Below are 17,713 nucleotides of genomic sequence, written 5' to 3' on the forward strand. Positions count from 1 at the left end.
GAATAAAATATCCACAATTTCGAGAATACAAAATTGTGGAATATATATAGGAAAACTTCTTGTTGAAATCTTCTTGAAATCTAAAAACAACAATGAATCATCATCAGATCAGTCTAAATCTGATACTTGGGAGATACCACACGTCTTCAACAGTCACCAGCAACAATGTAACGCTCCACGAGTCCAGTTCTTACCCCTCACAAGACGCTTCAGCCTCGACACAGAGCAGAGGCCAGATTCAGGCCGCATCGAGCCTCCTCGCTCTCGTCCCGCATTTGAGCTTTTCGACTTCGCCCACATTCAGAGCACCGTGCTCTCTCTCTACAAACTCACCCAGCATCCGAGCTCTCTATCCCAGGCCTCACTATGGTCTCTGCACTGCTTCAGGCTTCGTCTTAACTACTGTGACACTTCAGTCCAGTGCCAACAAACCGACTGCTGTAACCAAGACTATACTAAATAAATAAAAGAAACCACTATATTCTTTTTGTACCATCATCAAAACACGTACACGGCACCATACGTTAAATAATGATAAATATATTAGTACTGAAGAGTTAACCAGCCCGAAACGTTTTGCGTAATAGTGGCTTTAGGCATTGTATGTACTAGCTCTATAAATCCATCAATGTTTGTATCTCACCTTGTATGTACGTACTTTACCTGAATAAACATTTGATTTGATTTTGATTTGAACAGAAAACGCGGCCGTGACGTCATGATGTTGAGCCTGGCCCCTGCATTGAGCGCACACTAATTAAAATCTCCATGCCAGATGCGTTGTGTGCCGTGATGGATCAGTCTTCATGTATGTCTCCGAAATGAGCCTATAAAAGTGATAAGGATGGTAGTGGGTTCCACATCCAGGTGGCAATAAAGTTCTTGCAAACTCAAAAATGTCTGATATTTGTGCCGTGGGATGACACTAGTAAAAGAAAATGGGCCACCTGGTTTATTATTTAAGCATATACTGTGTATGTCGTAAAAGCCGCCGGGGAATATATGCAAGAAGTAATCGAAGAAAAACGCAAGCTTCTCATTCCTAAATTCCAGTCTTCCAGAGGCCAGTCTTCCTCTCCCGGAGGACTGGCCGAAAATTTAGGAATGGGGAATGGGAGGTATTCCCTTTCCTAAATGGGAATTCTCCCATTTAGGAATGGGAGCAGACTGGGAGTGCTGGGGTTCCAGCACTCCCAGTCTGCTCTCCCTCCCTTGGAGCCTCCGGTCAACACTCCCTCCCCTGGAACCCCTGGTCAGCACTCCTCACAGGTAACATAATAAGCAGGTCAAAAGGTATCTTAAAGCCAGATAATACCAGAAGTAACCCCAGCAGAAAAGTTGCCAAAACCATATAAACCTGGAAGATAACCAATCAAAACAAAGAAAACGGAAAAGCGTTAATGAGAAATATGAGATCATATTTGTAAATAATATTTATAATACCTGTTAAACACCTGCACTGTGATAAATATTACAGAGAAGACGAACGAATGGTGACTGATGAGAGAGCGAGAGAAAGTGAGGGATGGTGAGGGTTGGTTGCCCTTGTGGTTGGGGGAGGGGGTAGGGGGGAGGGGTTGGCTAGGCCGGAAGAGCTTGGGAGTGGTTGGTTGGTGGTGGTGGTGGGGAAGGAAGAGAGGGAGCAGGGGTGGTGTAAGGTGAACAGGAGGGAGGGAGGGGGGAATCTAACTGTTGAAGATAGTCAAGAACATGTCCAGTCAGTCCTCACACTCTTAACTGCAGGGAGAACAACCATGTACTTAGCAGGCTTGTATCCCCCCCCCCCCCCCCACACACACAAAAGCGTCGAACTATCGACTCTTTCCCACGATGCATCCCATAACAAATCACTAATGTCATCTTGATAACCAAGGTCACAACAAATCACTAGTGTTTTCGTGATAACACAACAAATCACTAGTGTTATCATGATAACACAACAAATCACTAGTGTTATCTTGATAACCAAGACCACAGAGACCAGATTCTTCTCTAAATATACAAGAAATTATTCATTTAACAAAAGGCTATCACTATTTTCAATTTTCTTCTATTTCATGTACGACAATTTTGTTTACATCTTCGTTTTTGTTTAAATTTATTTCTTATTTGGTATATTTCTTTATTTAATTTCTTTATTTCGTGTTACTACCTGGTTGATACCTGGTTGATGGGGTTTTGGGAGTTCTTCTACTCCCCAAGCCCGGCCCGAGGCCAGGCTTGACTTGTGAGAGTTTGGTCCGCCAGGCTGTTGCTTGGAGCGGCCCGCAGGCCCACATACCCACCACAGCCCGGTTGGTCCGGCACTCCTTGGAGGAATAAATCTAGTTTCCTCTTGAAAATGTCCACGGTTGTCCCGGCAATATTTCTTATGCTTGCTGGGAGGACGTTGAACAACCGCGGACCTCTGATGTTTATACAGTGTTCTCTGATTGTGCCTATGGCACCTCTGCTCTTCACTGGTTCTATTCTACATTTTCTTCCATATCGTTCACTCCAGTACGTTGTTATTTGACTGTGTAGATTTGGTACCTGGCCCTCCAGTATCTTCCAGGTGTATATTATTTGGTATCTCTCTCTTCTTTCTAGTGAGTACATTTGGAGGGCTTTGAGACGATCCCAATACTACTTGGGGAGGGGGGGAGGGGAATAGAGTGCTAAGGCACAGCTCTTTCAGGCCAATGGTAATTACTCACGAACTTCTCTCGCAGCAATAAGGAAGGTAGTCACACTGAGAAACACAGCGGTCATATTATTTATATATATATATATATATATATATATATATATATATATATATATATATATATATATATAATATATAATATATAATATATAATATATATATAATATATAATATATATATAATATATAATATATATAATATATAATATATATAATATATAATATATATAATATATAATATATATATAATATATAATATATATATAATATATATATAATATATAATATATATATATATATATATAATATATAATATATAATATATAATATATATAATATATAATATATAATATATAATATATATATATATATATATATATATATATATATATATATATATATATATATATAATGGTCTGAAAGCATATATTACAGTTCCAGTAGTGGTCTACATGTAAACTGGTAAGTGAACCTTTGGCCCTAAACAAAGATTAATCTCAAGTTATCGGCCAACTTAGTTATAATTATTTTAACTTATAATTCAATAACTCTGCCCATTTTTTATTGAATTATAAATCGTTGGTTTAAAATATAACAATTATATGCTGAAAATGTTTTCTTTGAAAGGGTATGAAAAATTTGGTTTTCTGTAAATAAAATTCTCGGGTACACTAAAAAGAGAGTTTTCGAATTTCATTCACAGTCTTGTCAATACTAGTAGGCTCTGGAATCTGTACACCAGTTGATTTACAGTTGAGAGGCGGGATCAAAGAGCCAGAGCTCAACCCCAGCAAGCACACCTAGGGATAGCAACCCCAGCAAGCACACCTAGGGGGAGCAACCCCAGCAAGCACACCTAGGGGTAGCAACCCCAGCAAGCACACCTAGGGGTAGCAACCCCAGCAAGCACACCCAGGGGGAGCAACCCCAGCAAGCACACGTCACCACCGGAAGCAGCAGCAGCAGTGTACACTTGAGCCAGACGGAGAAGCGGAGTGTGGTGAAGGGCAGGATGACTGAGGACGCCACTGGGGTCAGCCTCCTCCTGGTCAGTAACTGGCCGGCCACCGCGCGCACAGCCTCGCCTTCTGGAGCCTTGATAAACTCTCTCTCACAATAGTATACAACTATACCAGGCAATAGTTTACCATTGTATAAGACAATGACACACTAGTATACCAGTATACATAGAGAGGAAGAACACAACTAACAAAAGCCTAGCAGTAACGGTTCAAGAGAGAGAGGGCAGGTTTCCAGCATATATAGCCTAATGCATGTAGGCTGCATATACAGCCTAATGCATGTAGGATGCATATACAGCCTAATGCACGTAGGCTGCATATACATCCTAATGCATGTAGGCTGCATATACAGCCTAATGCATGTAGGCTGCATATACAGCCTAATGCATGCAGGCTGCATATACAGCCTAATGCATGTAGGCTGCATATACAGCCTAATGCATGCAGGCTGCATATACAGCCTAATGCATGTAGGCTGCATATACAGCCTAATGCATGTAGGCTGCATATACAGCCTAATGCATGCAGGCTGCATATACAGCCTAATGCATGTAGGCTGCATATACAGCCTAATGCATGTAGGCTGCATATACAGCCTAATGCATGTAGGCTGCATATACAGCCTAATGCATGTAGGCTGCATATACAGCCTAATGCATGTAGGCTGCATATACAGCCTAATGCATGCAGGCTGCATATACAGCCTAATGCATGTAGGCTGCATATACAGCCTAATGCATGTAGGCTGCATATACAGCCTAATGCATGTAGGCTGCATATACAGCCTAATGCATGTAGGCTGCATATACAGCATAATGCATGTAGGCTGCATATACATCCTAATGCATGCAGGCTGCATATACAGCCTAATGTAAGTAGGTTGCATATACAGCCTAATGCATGTAGGCTGCATATACAGCCTAATGCATGTAGGCTGCATATACAGCATAATGCATGTAGGCTGCATATACATCCTAATGCATGCAGGCTGCATATACAGCCTAATGTAAGTAGGCTGCATATACAGCCTAATGCATGTAGGCTGCATATACAGCCTAATGCATGTAGGCTGCATATACAGCCTAATGCATGTAGGCTGCATATACAGCATAATGCATGTAGGCTGCATATACATCCTAATGCATGCAGGCTGCATATACAGCCTAATGTAAGTAGGTTGCATATACAGCCTAATGTGCTTCAGCCTAAAGTTTAGACCTATTGTCTTGTGTATGACCCTCTGTCTTGTGTGACAGTCAATACCAGCACTATCTCAATCTAATATTAAACACCTAAATTGAATTCCTCACATTAGGCAAAATTGTAATTAATTGTTGTCAATAAAGATGTTAATAATAAAAAGCTCCAAGGTGAGAAGCGATGACATGCAGACCGTCTACACGAACACCGTTACCTTGAAACATAACAGTAATTCTGTGTTGAGCAAAAGTCACCGAGAAATGGAACATGTTTTATAGGGGGGGGGGGAAGTAACCGGTGGAAGATCCGTGTTCCGTAAGAGCTCCTGGATGATGAGTGTTCCGTAACGGGTGATGGGGGTGCAGGAGCAACACAAGTGTGTGTCAGAAGGTGGGTAACCACTATGCCTGCACATCAGGGAAATTGGTTGTTTGGTGTCGAGCTTAAGGTCTATCCTCTACCCCTGGAGCCTAATGCAATAGCCTACTGTCCCACCAGCAAGCATATTTTAGTCCTGAACTTTTAATCCACGGCTAAAGTGTAAATATATATATATATACCGAGAACTTGGGCACACACACTTCGGTGTATATATATACACATACATACATAGCCTTGAACCAGCGCTTGTGTGTAAAACTTGAGATTTACTAAAGGTTGCGACTCGTCTGACGCCTGTGACTGACCTGCCAAGCACAGGTCGACACACAACGTTCTCAAGCCTCTCAAAAAGTGTCCCAAAATATGAAACTGTGCGAGTTGGACCAAGCTGGAGAAACTCGATAAACCGGTTGTGCATTTAAACAGCCCTGGTCTGAAGGCGACTTAGGTAGGATCCCCACCGTATACTAATATACATGTGTATGTAGAAATTCGCTGAATTGTATACATATAGTTCGCACAAATTCAGAGATACGAATTGTCCCGTCAGTGCGCGGCCAAAAATATGGTCAGTTACACCACAGGTTATGACACAGACACAGACAGACGCAGACACAGACACTGCAGCAAGACTAGAGAGAGGCGCCAACGTACAATACACAACTGTGCACAGTTTCTGCAGGGAAGACTGGCCATGTCCACCACGTCCCGACTGGTAGACTCGGGTAGAATATCAACCAGGGTCTACCCTGGCGTCCTGGTTCACCACCCACCTGGGGCCAGGACTCGGCCACACTTTATGCAACCACTTACGAAACCTGTACATCTTTCAACAATCAACTTTCAACTGTTTATATATTCATTGATCAGTTTACAAGCTCGGTTACTGCTGTAGAGAACCTCATAGAGAGCTCTGGAGCTCTTAACTCTTTAAACATGTATACAAAGCCGCCATGATTACGGGAAGATGTACAGGTTTCGTTACGTGCTCCTTGAATCCTGGTCCTTAATGTCTACCTTGTGGTGGTTCCGGGGATCAATATCCCTGGAATCCGGTCTCTGACTAGGCCTCCTGGTTGGTTGTCTGGTCAACCAGGCTGTTAAACTCCGCTGCACGCAGTCTGACGAAGGAACGACAGACTGCGGCCACGGGCGGCCCACCCCAGCACTAGGAAACTTGGGGCATGAGATGAGGTACTTTTTTTTTTTTTTTTTTTTTTTGAGATATATACAAGAGTTGTTACATTCTTGTACAGCCACTAGTACGCGTAGCGTTTCGGGCAAGTCCTTAATCCTATGGTCCCTGGAATACGATCCCCTGCCGCGAAGAATCGTTTTTTCATCCAAGTACACATTTTACTGTTGCGTTAAAACAGAGGCTACAGTTAAGGAATTGCGCCCATTAAATCCTCCCCGGCCAGGATACGAACCCATGACATAGCGCTCGCGGAACGCCAGGCGAGTGTCTTACCACTACACCACGGAGACTGCTCGGTTACAAGCTCGGTTTTTGGTTCTTACTTTTGGATAAGGCATAGTTTGGACAATTTTTTTTTAAATTCATTAGGGAGCGAGTTCCATAGACTGGGACCTGTATTCCTGTTTAATATATATATATTTGAGGAGTTGAGGATGTGACTGTGTGGGAGGAAGTGTGGTTGGTGGCTAATCCTGACTTCCAGGAGGGTGGCGGCCCGCCTGGAATGGCTTCCCAGCTTAAGCTGATCCCTCTCACTCCCCCCCCCCCCGTCACAACCACAGCTCTGGGGGGGGGGGGAGGGGAGTCATACGCTTAGCTGCACCTGATCAACCGGGCTGTGATTCATACGTCAGACTGAGAACAGTTGCGTCCAAAAGCCTGCTTGACTAGTCTACCAGTTAGGAGGCCTGGTCAGAGACCGGGCCACTAGGACGTGGATCCCCGGAACCAATACCAGGTAGGCTTTCTGACATTCTTGGGGGGAGGGGGGGTAACTTGCTATATACTTAATAAGTTAAGTCGAGGACAAGCAGACTGTTTGTACATACTTCAGGCATACATCGATGTGTCCTTACTGACCTCCCAGCATGTAACCCCACAACGGTAACCCCCACAGGTACATATTTACTTCTAGGTGAACAGCTGCATTAGGGGAAAGGAAACGTGGGGAGGCAACCAGTCGCGCGGCGCCCGGGGTTGTGGAGTAGGGGAGATGTCAGGCGCCCAAACCTATCACAATGTTTTGAATACTGGTGCTTTAAATGCACGGGAGACAGTCAAATGGTAATGATATTGGCAGCACGTCGTTCGGGGACCAAATAAGGAGGCTTTTAGAACACTGTACCCAGCCTACGTGAGACCAGTGCTAGAGAATGCAGCCCCATCTAAAGACATACATAAGGCTTACAGGTGCCAGAAGATGAGAGGAAACGTCAGTACTGGAGAAATGCCCAACAGACCATTGGAACATTATCTAACACAGTGCACAGTTACAGCCACAACAGACCATTGGAACATTATCTAACACAGTGCACAGTTACAGCCACAACAGACCATTGGAACATTATCTAACACAGTGCACAGTTACAGCCACAACAGACCACTGGAACATTATCTAACACAGTGCACAGTTACAGCCACAACAGACCACTGGAACATTATCTAACACAGTGCACAGTTACAGCCACAACAGACCACTGGAACATTATCTAACACAGTGCACAGTTACAGCCACAACAGACCATTGGAACATTATCTAACACAGTGCACAGTTACAACCACAATACAGCCTTGATCTCAGAGATCAACTGAGATTTGACAGAGCAGAAGTTATTACACACATTGGTCATAATCTTACTAAAGCGACCATACGAGTCACAAGTACTCATACACCGCCCAAGTAAGATAGAAACAAGCAACAGTCAATGGGCCAGCCAGAGGGTTAGGGCCCGCTCAGGAATATCCCTGTAAGGAAAATAAAAAAATGCTGACAGCTAGGGAGTGTCGACAATGGTGTCAACTGCGCCACGCGCGGCCACAATAAGGCAGCGATCAACGGCAACACTCCCAGACCGGGACAAGCGGTTGGGCACGTTTCCTTTCACCTGATGCCTCTGTTCATCTAGCCGTGGAGTGCAAGGGGGGGGGGGACATGAGAAACCATAAGGTCAACCTGCCCTGGGCTCCTGACTCTTCGGATTTAACCAAAAATGGCAAAAATCATTCATATTATCAAGTATATGAAGTATACCAGGAGTATACCCCAAGAGATTTTCTAGATCTAAGGGGCTGTTGCTTGAAGCAACTCGCATGACTCCAATATATACATCTTCAAACACCACGTATTGTCGAAAATCATATTTCCGAAATTAAATGCATAGTATCCATAACAGAAGCCCAATAATACCAATTCGAAAAAAAACCTACGTAGAATGCAATCAAATTCACCATAATATTCCCAGCTGTATGTCTCCAAGACTTCATAATTCCTGAAGCTGTCCGGTTAAACTCCCCCTCAACTTGCGGATCCTGTCCGGATATTCCTGAAGGTTACCACGTCAACGGCTATATAAGGCAGTCACTGTCTGCTACCTCAAGCTGCCCACACCCGCCAGACCAGAGGGGGGAGGAGGGGGGTACTATACCCATGGACCAGGGGCGCACCACACTACCCACCTGGCTAGGGGGGTACTACACCAAAATCAGCCCCGTCCTCCTAAGGTTTCCCCCCACGTCAAGAAAACGGTGAATGTAAAGTGTCCTCGCCTAACCTACCAAGAGGACCCAAAACAGAAAACGGGACTTTCAGTCCGTCACTTTCGCCAGTGGCTTCCATTTTCTAGTACGACAATTTTTGGCCTTATGTAACGCCTACGAGCGGAAAGTGACGGTCTTTGCAAGATGACAGGTTGTAAGAGGACAGGTTGGCAGAACACCGTCCACCGTATGATCAAACAATCCAGGAGTTCCACGAACAACACAATCCCTAAACATCTGACCACAACAGCAAGCCACCAGGGTGTGGAATACGTGCCGTCACTGCCAGCACTAGAATGAAAAATACAAGAACTAGAAGAGTCAATGCACGAACTGTAAGTCACTGCTGGCACTAGGAGAGTAGGTGACCTTACCGTGTCTCCAGGAAGGACTCCGTCACAGGTCTCCGATAGGCGACTTTAAGGCGGTAGCTGAAGGCAGCTTCGATCTCGCGGGAGAGAGAAGACTCCTGCTGGTGATCCCAAACAGGAAGGAGGAAGCTGATGCCCCCAGCTGCTGACAGCTTCCTGACACCCCTCCCAACCTGCTCTTTCACCTGCTGACACTCCTCCAGCGTGCCTAACAAGTAGTCAACGACATGAGGCCATTCCTCGATACTCTGAGTTCGGTGTAGAAACTCTCAAATAACTGCTGCCACACAAGTCCTTGACAGAGCCCTTTAAAACAAGGATGTGGGTTCATGGGGTGACTTTGCCTGTATAGAGTCATGACCACCTCCCTGGCAGCCCTCCGGCAGGGGCCAGGGGTAGCAGGGTATCGTTGCCAGGATCACACAAGATGAGGTACTTGATAACGCCAGCAGCAGAGAAAGGGGAAGCGGGGAGTTTCAATGGTCGGTGGTGTGTGCGCGCACCTCTCACCACAGTCTCTGCACGGACACGCCTCGTACTGGCTCCTGGGACTGTGCACACGGATGTTGCTCATGCCGAGCTGTGCATGGTGATCATCTTGAGACCAGGGGGCCCGCACCAGGCTGTGTTATGGTGTAAACAGCTCACCAGCCGGCACTCAAACAGTCTGGGCTCACCATCGCTGCACAAGAGGAGCTTGTGCGGTAGCAACACACACCACCTCCATCAAGTCACCAAGCTGGCGGTGGTCTCAGCGGCGTCTTGCTACATCAACACTTCAATTTGTGTATTTCATCCTATTACTGATTTCTTCAATTGTATATCACTTATACATAATCCTATGCACAGGACGCATACATTAATTAAATATTTAGTTAATCTTTACAATTATATTATATATATACGTGCTACAGTCAGTTGTCAGACACCCGCCAGTCTGGGAAAGTCTGAGAGCGGCTGTGCGCAGCTACAGGGAGGTGATCCCTTGACGTAATAACGCTTGTATCTAACGCCTTAAACACATCATCATAGTTCCCTGGGTCACTAGACAAGGAGAGGACGCGTGCCACACATGACCACACACACACACCTGGCTCTCACACACCTGGCAGCATACACCTGGGTAGGACACTCCTACTACGACGCGCTCGAGCGGATCCCAAATATTCTAATCTCAAACCAAGGGTAATAAGTCCATGTTAAACTAGATGAGGCTCTGGACCTTCACTAATGCTCCAGGCTGACCTTCCTTGGCCATGTTCCACGCCCACCACCAGACTGGTAGGCTATCATCCCCCTCATCACGATGACGAGAACGAGGACAAAGAATGGAGAGAGCAGCGTGGGAGAGAGAGTAGGGAGGGAGGGAGGGAGGGAGGGAGGGAGGGAGGGAGGGAGGGAGGGAGGGAGAGAGTAGGGAGGGAGGGAGGGAGGGAGAGAGTAGCATGGGAGGGAAAGTAACGTGGGAGAGTGGGGGCACCTGGGTGCTAGGATCACTTTCTATGGTTGCACTCAAATCTCTGTTCCACCACACGCACACACACAGTATGTACTAACACATGCACATAGTATGTACTCTCACGCATACGCTAAGTACTAACACACACGTACAGCTCGTTTTCAGAGCAAATCCATTACCACGAGCGACTGAATCAACAAAACTTCTGAATAGTTAATATCTAGATCTTTGTGATGGTCTGAAAGCATATTACAGTTCAAATAATAGTCTACTTCACCTAGTGTCTCCACTACTGTACACTATACTGCACTACACAAACACTTATTGCAATATAAAGTCTGATAGACTTTAGTACTTAAGATGGTGCTGCTTGCTTTTCATTTCAGATGATAATGAATGTAGTCAAGACTACTCCAATACTCCAGTCTCTTGCTCTGAAATGAATGGCAGTGAACTAAGCAGTTTACGCTCATAGCTAATCAAGAATAATATTCCTGCAGGGATCTCGTTATTGATAACTGGCCTCGCTGCTGTCTCTTGAAACTTTTTTTTTGTATAGCCAATATCAATGCCACTCTTCTTTGTATCAGTTATCATCCTGCTTTTGATAGCCCCAAGAAAATTTAAATATTTAAATAGCCTTCGATATAGTTTGAATAGTGGAAACATTATTTATTTGATCTTTCAATTCCTCTATCTTGCTTGTCACTCCATCTACATTTATGCACGAGCTCTCAAGGCTCTTAAGATATACCAAAGTCTTGGGTTTATGTGACATTTATCATGAATTAGAGTAACCATAGTAATTCCTCCACTAACCACTGGGGATGGAGGAGGAATTAACTACCTGGGGTAGTTTCTGGGAGAGTAATGTGGTGATTGTAGCAATCGCTGCCAAAGGCTTGGAAAGGTGCTGGCGAGTATGTTGGGTGGTGGGAGTAGGGGAAATGCTTGGTTCTGTGTAAGGCTGGGGACAAGGTATATTATGGGTGGCTCTTCAAGTATGTTTATTGAGACAAGAAAGAAATACATCTTATAGGGATAGAGTAGCTTAGGCTATTTCTACCCCCCAAGAGTGGCACTATTCATTGGAAAGGATGGGATAGGGGGCAGGGGAGAGGCAGCCTCGGAGGTTGGGAAGAGGAACATGACTGGTATGGGGGGGGGAGGGTTTGTGAGACGCGACACATCACCATACCACAGAGGACTTCAAGACACAGTGCCACGTAATGCAACCGTTACGATGTCACAGTGTGCCATTGTCTTCCACAGTGCAGCTCTCGAACCACTATACAGCTAAAGTTATCTTGAGATTCTTGAGGTTATCTTGAGATGATTTCGGGGCTTTTAGTGTCCCCGCGGCCCGGTCCTCGACGAGGCCTCCACCCCCAGGAAGCAGCCCGTGACAGCTGACTAACTCCCAGGTACCTATTTACTGCTAGGTAACAGGGGCATTCAGGGAGAAAGAAACTTTGCCCATTTGTTTCTGCCTCGTGCGGGAATCGAACCCGCGCCACAGAATTACGAGTCCTGCGCGCTATCCACCAGGCTACGAAAAGTGTTCTCGCCTACACCGAGCTGTGACCTGCTACGGTATTAGAGCCAATAACATCTGTGTTTTGTCCATGATGTACCGCCTCTCTCACTATTGTGTGGAGGTGCTGGCATGGACCGCTGCTCACAACCACTGTAACCACCCTCACACGGCTCTCATACATCAACAGTCTCATAATATAAAACAATTACACAAGTAATCTTTTGTATTGTGAGGTGTCGAGGCCAGACCACACCTGCCAAGAGTCGAGACCAGGCCTTCCAAGTCTTGAAAATAGTATAACATAAGAACATAAGAACAAAGGTAACTGCAGAAGGCCTATTGCCCCATACGAGGCAGCTCCTATTTATAACCACCCAATCCCACTCATATACCAAATATCACACGTCAGTTTATCCTCATAAAATGAGAGTACTTATAGTAACCATTTGGTGGAAAGTACCTATAGCGATGGACCAACAGGTTAATAGTTACATTACTGAATCCGGACAAACCGTAAACTTTAATTTTTTTAACAGCAACATAAATAAGACGTAACCTCTCCTAGCAAACCTAGACCTAATACACGCTATCTTAGCCCTAATATATGTACGATACTTGGCTTGGATATATTTAATTTTGTTTTTTTAGCTGTGTTTTTTCCTAGATTCTATCAAAATTGTAGTACAAAGGGTGTTTACTGTTGGTCCACCACTACATATTGGTACTTTTCACATTGACTTTTAGTAGTCATCTCGGGAGGATGGGTTACACGTGTGCGGTTCCTGCCCCTTACTCGTCCCCAAATATAACTTATTGTCACCGGCAGATTGCAACAATGCACACTTCTGGTAGAAACCTTTTGTCATCTATTGTCACCAACCCACAAGCGCCTTCCTGGCCATATATTATAATCCTGCAAAGAAAGCAAATTCGGCGCAAAGTAGACAGGACAATAGCACTTCTGCGCCACCTGTCTATGGAGTGACAATTCGAGGAAATTCAAATTACCCGCCCTCCCCCCGCCCCCTGTAAAAAGAAAAACTTTTGGCGGGTAATATTTACCCGGCCGTTGTGGAAATTGGGCGGGAAATGGCGGCCCGCGGGGTACCTTCCGATAAGGCAGAATAACACCCTCAAATCACCCAGCTCTCATTATAGTGGAGATTAGATGAATGAATAACGCTGTTTTGCGGCAGCTACGATCACTGAGGGTTCTTAGGATGTGACCGCCGATTCAAATCCGCTCATCTTGCACGTTCCATTTTCAAGGGAATTAATCAATCCATTATAGTAAAAAAAATATAATAAACCTTAACACTGACGTTTTCCATGCTCTGGCCTCGATAGGTTAGGAGGGTTGCTTGGGTTCATCCGTTTCTGCTTAGGCAAAACAGTTGTATTAATTACGGAACAACAATCCAAGAGAATGAACTTAATGGATATCATCCTTATACACACGACAAACCCACCTGTATATAGGCAAATTATTTCAAACGACCGTAACCTATACTTTACGCGTCCATAAACAATGTCCCAACACCATAGCAAAATGCATTAGACAAATACCTGTCACCATATCACCGAATTGAATTCTCGGAACCACTCCAAGCATGCCAGACACTAGCAGCCTAGTATGTAAATAATAATAATCCGCTATTGGAATCCTTCGTAACCGCACTCCCGTGGTGATTCAGCCTCGGGCTGGCTCGTCCAAGCTGCGGCCCCACACCAAAAGATACATTCCTCCATTTTGCATTGCCCAAACGGCATTTTCTCAAATATAAATTGATACCTAATTTATTGGGCCTGTGGTAGGTTAGTTTAGATGTTTTTGTTCTGTTGGGAGTCTCTCCCCCCCCCCCCACATCCCCACCGCGCGTGTGCATGTGTGTATTTACTATCTGTGCCTGCAGAATCGAGCAATTAGCTCTTGGACCCCGCCTTTATAACCAATCTATTTTAATTAATCTTAACCAAGGACAGGGTGAGACAGGTCAAGGACAGAACGAGACGGGTCAAGGATATGATGAGACGGGTCAAGAACAGGACGAGAAATGTGCAGGGGGTCAATGCCATGAAAATATAACCACAGCGGAACATAGCGGTGAACAAAGCCTTACAACACTGGACAAAACGATGTACACAACCCAGGAAGCCTCCAGGGACCACAACCCCACTCCCTGTTATAACACACAACCCCCCTACCCTACCAGAGGCCTCGCTAAATTAACACGGAACTAACACTAGCATGTTCTCATGTGCGTTACTAGAATTATTTGTTGATACGTTGAGTACTCTGATTTCTAAACTTGTTTTAAACGGGTGAACTCGACCCCGTTCGATGTTCTTTCGTTCCGTCAAGAGGCGCCCCCACATAGCCACCACTGGCGGAGCTTGCCCCCCTTGCCCCTTAGCCCTTGCCCACTACCTGACAGCAGGCAACCCACCACTTGACATCCTATTATTAACCACCAGGAACGGGTTAAAAAAAAACCGTAGCCTAAAAAAAACATTAGTGGAGGAATGTCTTTTGGACGGAAATGCTTTTACAGTCATAGTGTATAATGGGAAGTGTGGCTGACGTGTTTATGTAGCCAGGAACACCAGTGGAAATTGCTGGAATGGTTTGAAATACATTTTGTTAGAAGGGGGAGGATTTATTCTATTTACTGCCACGATTTACCTATGCATGAGTTTGAAAGTTCTTCTACTAAAGTAGCCTGCATTTGGACTAGTCTTCATTGGTAGCTGCCTGGTCTGTGAGGCTGTCTTCATAGCCCAGAGGCCAACACAGCCTGGCTGCTCCAGCAATTCTTGTCTCTATTCAACTTTCAACTATTCAACAGCTCTCTATTCAACTTTCCCTTGTTGGAAAGCTAAGCTTAAGCCTTTCCGCTCTTTGCTTTGTGGAGAGAGAGACACAGACAGGACAAATGTGTTCACTGGTGTTGACATGTTGACTGTGACAATGGTATCACCGTATCTGGTGTTGTGCACCTTGGCTCCGTGTTGCATCACACTGCACCAAGTTGCAACTAGCCAGACTCTCCCGAGACAGTGTCTGCTCCTGCAGAATGTGGAGTATGGCCTCCTGGTTACTCTGAATTATACACACGGCATTCTCAAGTTCATTTTGCTTGTTTATTAATTCTTTAATGAGTGAGTTTTCTTATCACGCGGGTAATCAGTACTTCCATATCGGGCAGCATTGTGTCGTCTGGACCCGGTAAAATGTTGGTTGGTTGGGCGAGGCGGGAGAGCTGGTTGACATGGGTCTCAACCAAAAGCTCACTATCCTACTCAACCTCCGCTGAATATCTATCCTGCAATCGTGGTAGACTTAATGACATCATACAATACGTTCCTGAACACCAAAGTGACGACACAGCGCCACAGGAGACAATAGTGGGTGATGACTTACAACCCGAGGTTGAGCGGTTATCACAAGTTCTCCCTACCCGCTTGGGACAGGACACACGGGTATTATTACCTGTCAGTACCACCATACCCGCATAGATTACTGATCTCCACATGGTGGATGAGCAGCAGTGCAGCATAAACTGTAATGCCTTACAACGTGGAAATGAAGGAAAAGCCGGTATTGAGAACTATGCCTCTTTAACACAAGCAGTGCTAACTGCCAGTGTTATGGTGTTAAGATGCCTTGAAGGAGACACTAATGTGCAGTGATCTGCACCGACTCTAAAGCAGTGCTACAAAGTCTTAGTACAAATCGGGCAGAAAATGCTTCGATAGTCGCTGATATCAAGAGAGCTGTGAGAGTACTAACCAACCAGGGAAGAGTCGTCACTATAGGCACTGTGCCACCATCACTAGAGGCACTGTGCCACCATCACTAGAGGCACTGTGCCACCATCACTACAGGCACTGTGCCACCATCACTAGAGGCACTGTGCCACCATCACTACAGGCACTGTGCCACCATCACTAGAGGCACTGTGCCACCATCACTAGAGGCACTGTGCCACCGTCACTACAGGCACTGTGCCACCATCACTAGAGGCACTGTGCCACCGTCACTACAGGCACTGTGCCACCGTCACTACAGGCACTGTGCCACCGTCACTACAGGCACTGTGCCATCACTAGAGGCACTGTGCCATCACTAGAGGCACTGTGCCACCATCACTAGAGGCACTGTGCCACCATCACTAGAGGCACTGTGCCACCATCACTAGAGGCACTGTGCCACCACTAGAGGCACTGTGCCACCACTAGAGGCACTATGCCACCATCACTAGAGGCACTGTGCCATCACTAGAGGCACTGTGCCACCACTAGAGGCACTGTGCCACCACTAGAGGCACTGTGCCACCATCACTAGAGGCACTGTGCCACCATCACTAGAGGCACTGTGCCACCATCACTAGAGGCACTGTGCCACCATCACTAGAGGCACTGTGCCACCATCACTACAGGCACTGTGCCACCATCACTAGAGGCACTGTGCCACTATCACTACAGGCACTGTGCCACCAACACTACAGGCACTGTGCCACCATCACTAGAGGCACTGTGCCACCATCACTAGAGGCACTGTGCCACCATCACTAGAGGCACTGTGCCACCACTAGAGGCACTGTGCCACCATCACTAGAGGCACTGTGCCACCATCACTAGAGGCACTGTGCCACCATCACTAGAGGCACTGTGCCACCGTCACTACAGGCACTGTGCCACCATCACTAGAGGCACTGTGCCACCATCACTAGAGGCACTGTGCCACCATCACTAGAGGCACTGTGCCACCGTCACTAGAGGCACTGTGCCACCGTCACTAGAGGCACTGTGCCACCATCACTAGAGGCACTGTGCCACCACTAGAGGCACTGTGCCACCACTAGAGGCACTGTGCCACCACTAGAGGCACTGTGCCACCACTAGAGGCACTGTGCCACCATCACTAGAGGCACTGTGCCACCATCACTAGAGGCACTGTGCCACCGTCACTACAGGCACTGTGCTACCATCACTAGAAGCACTGTGCCACCACTAGAGGCACTGTGCCACCGTCACTACAGGCACTGTGCCACCATCACTAGAGGCACTGTGCCACCACTAGAGGCACTGTGCCACCGTCACTACAGGCACTGTGCCACCACTAGAGGCACTGTGCCACCGTCACTACAGGCAGTGCCACCATCACTAGAGGCACTGTGCCACCATCACTAGAGGCACTGTGCCACCATCACTAGAGGCACTGTGCCACCGTCACTACAGGCACTGTGCCACCATCACTACAGGCACTGTGCCTCCATCACTACAGGCACTGTGCCACCATCACTAGAGGCACTGTGCCAC

At 46.1% G+C, this 17,713-nt stretch overlaps 1 protein-coding gene across 4 annotated transcripts in view; it reads right to left on the minus strand.

Annotated features, from left to right (window-relative positions):
• LOC123773344 (ankyrin repeat and BTB/POZ domain-containing protein 2) overlaps positions 1 to 17,713 on the minus strand; it is a 198,588-nt gene that overhangs the window by 30,308 nt on the left and 150,567 nt on the right. The window contains exon 1 of one of the 4 annotated variants that reach the window (XM_045767008.2): positions 195 to 1,149. The exons of the other annotated variants lie outside the window; for them this stretch is intronic. The gene's annotated coding sequence lies outside the window, so the exon portion shown is untranslated. Of the gene's footprint in view, positions 1 to 194; positions 1,150 to 17,713 lie in introns of those variants that run through there. 4 annotated transcript variants of the gene reach the window in all.

Source organism: Procambarus clarkii, chromosome 89 (genome assembly GCF_040958095.1).
Source record: "Procambarus clarkii isolate CNS0578487 chromosome 89, FALCON_Pclarkii_2.0, whole genome shotgun sequence".
Taxonomy (NCBI): Eukaryota; Metazoa; Arthropoda; class Malacostraca; order Decapoda; family Cambaridae; genus Procambarus; species Procambarus clarkii.